The sequence below is a fragment of the Choloepus didactylus genome, chromosome 10, assembly GCF_015220235.1.
Source record: "Choloepus didactylus isolate mChoDid1 chromosome 10, mChoDid1.pri, whole genome shotgun sequence".
NCBI classification, from domain to species: domain Eukaryota; kingdom Metazoa; phylum Chordata; class Mammalia; order Pilosa; family Megalonychidae; genus Choloepus; species Choloepus didactylus.
In genome coordinates, this window is record NC_051316.1 from 127,128,644 (window position 1) to 127,130,401 (window position 1,758).

Here is a 1,758-nt window from a genome sequence, read left to right on the forward strand (position 1 = left end):
GTCTAGCATAGACACTAATTTCAGACGATCCTGTTTTAATAGAAGCCCTGGATCTCTTTGTTTTGATCAAAAGTCACAACCCCTTTCTCCAGCTTATTACAAAAAATTCTACCTAAAATATAGTTGTACTTTTAAAATAACAAACAAATAAATGCCAGCTTGGAAAGACCTGGGGGATCTGAAGTTGTGTACTAATATTCATGATCATTTCTCTACAAATGCTGCTGCTGCCATTACCGTGCTTGTGCCGCCTCTTACCAAAGCAGTCAATTCTTCAACCTCAGGATCTAATTTTGTATTACCCATTCCATTGCTTCTCCACCTTTATTCACATTCGAAGAAATCATACTGGCCATCAGTCTTCCTGGGTAACTGCTGAGGCTGATCCCTTTCATAGTGATTATGGCTCCTTGAGTGAAAGTAGCTTTTCTTGAGGGTCTGGAGGATGTGGTTTGTATATAAGTCCCTCTCTCATCTGCTGAACCCATATTTGTAAATGAAATATTAGTTGATTAAAGTTCCATTGTTCTTCCTATAGGATTGACTACAGAATGTTCTTGCACATATGTTTTGGTCCTTGCTGCATGAATAAGTGATTTCATAGCTGTGCAACTTTCTGGAGAAATCTAAATGTCTGTCATCAACTCCAACTGCTCTCGGGTTCACAGGGTTGGGTATGTCTGCATTGCCACTGTTGTGACAGTTTGCATTGGGAGATCAAAGATATGCTCTGAGAGCCTTATTTTCATGGGGTCCATGACCTGCACAATGTTCCGGGTGCGAGGGGACAGTGAGGCTGGAGGCAATACCTGCCCCTGCCCCAAATCCTAGCCACCCCCACCCCAACCAGCTCACACTGTGCAAGCGCTGTCCTCTTCACTTGTTTTTGATTAACAAAAACTTTCCTTGTTACACTTGCTTTTTCTCTGAAGTATTATCTGTTGGGTCCATTCACTTCTACACCATTTATAAATTAGTTTTCATTTCTGAAATGATTCTTTTATTTGTAACTCTTTCCTTATGACCCTTGGTTGGGCACCTGAGTGCTAAGGGATTTGGGAAATACAAAGGGAAGAGCAGGTTTGGCGGGTTACGTTTAGAAGATGATGGGTTTGGGGTCCCTGTGGGAAACTGAGGCTGGGGATGTTTAAGAAGAGATTGGATTTATGAGTTTGAAGCTCCAAGAAGTAGACCTGAAATACAAATCATGTGAATGGATAACTCACCTCAGGAGAAAGAGAAGCCCAAGGGCAGGATCCTAAATTAGGAAATAATCTGAAAGTCAGGAAGAGATTTATAATTTTTTGGAATGAAACAATTATATTGAAGTGCAGTTATGCACAAGGATGTAAAACAAAGTCTTGTCAAAGAAATCAGAAACTATTTACATGGCAAAGAAAAATAATATGGTTAATTTAATATGATACATACATCTGATAAACTAATCATTAAAAAGGATTAGATTATTTCCATGGAGATGTGACCCCACTCATTCAAGATGGGTCTTAATTAGTTTACTGGTGTTCTCTATGAGAGAATAAAAGGCAGAGACATTTTGAAGAGAGCTCAGAGACTTTTAGGAAGACTTTACAATGATGTAGAAAATGTTTGTGACAAAAATGTTAAGTCTTTTCCTACCTGTTCCAGTTTGCTAAAGCTGCCGGAATGCGAAGTACCAGAAATATATTAGCTTTTATAAAGGGGATTCATTAGGTTACAGATGTGCAGTTCTAATGCCAAATGAAGGCATCAGCAAGA

General features: G+C 39.2%; 1 pseudogene; it reads right to left on the bottom strand.

The window, feature by feature from the left end:
* Nucleotides 1-204: 204 nt before the first annotated feature.
* LOC119505772 lies at nt 205-749 on the bottom strand (annotated as a pseudogene).
* Between the last annotated feature and the right edge of the window lie 1,009 nt (nt 750-1,758).